This window comes from Sturnus vulgaris, chromosome 30, assembly GCF_052056855.1.
Source record: "Sturnus vulgaris isolate bStuVul1 chromosome 30, bStuVul1.hap1, whole genome shotgun sequence".
NCBI lineage: Eukaryota > Metazoa > Chordata > Aves > Passeriformes > Sturnidae > Sturnus > Sturnus vulgaris.
The window spans coordinates 5,147,124-5,147,803 of NC_142272.1; the positions used below are offsets into that span (position 1 = coordinate 5,147,124).

General features: G+C 68.2%; 1 non-coding gene across 1 annotated transcript; it reads right to left on the bottom strand.

Annotated features, from left to right (window-relative positions):
• Window positions 1-258: 258 nt before the first annotated feature.
• LOC148220891 (small nucleolar RNA SNORD45) lies at window positions 259-342 on the bottom strand. Its single transcript, XR_015808830.1, has one exon. It is a non-coding gene; the product is annotated as a small nucleolar RNA SNORD45 (small nucleolar RNA).
• Between the last annotated feature and the right edge of the window lie 338 nt (window positions 343-680).

The window sequence follows — 680 nt, forward strand, 5'->3', positions numbered from 1 at the left end:
AGCCTTGGGAGCGCCTGGGTCACCCCAAACCTCACCTGTGCCACTGGCACCTGCAGCTCTGGGCACTCTCCAAAACGCTGCATCAGACACCGGGCTTGGAATGTCCCGGCTTTAAGCACACACCTGCGGGAAGCACAAAACATTGCGGCTTTAGGGCCGGCCTGAGCAGAGCTCCGGGCTCAGAGCCCGGCCCGGGGACTCGATGGCACCGCGGGCAAAAGCTGCGCTGCCGGAGGGAGGGAGGGAGGGAGGGATGGCCGGGCCTCAGAGTAATTCTAGAGCTAAAGCGGTGAGAGACATCAGCTCGCCTCAGATAATACATGCCAGCGCTCATCCCGGGCCGGCCAGCGCCTCCTCCTCCTCCTCCTCCCCTTCCTTCCACAGCCCCGGCACCGGCACCCACACAGAGGATCCCCCCCGTTCCCCGCTATCCCCCCGTTCCCCGCTATCCCCCCAATCCCCGCTATCCCCCCAATCCCCGCTATCCCCCCCGTTCCCCGCTATCCCCCCAATCCCCGCTATCCCCCCCGTTCCCCGCTATCCCCCCGTTCTCCCGGTCCCGTCCCGCACCCCGCGGCCGCTCCCCAGGATCATCCGCCCGCGCTGCCCCGGGAGGAGGAGCCGCCGCCAGGATCCGCTCCCGGGCCGTGCCCGCCTTGCCCTGGATCCACCCTCATCTC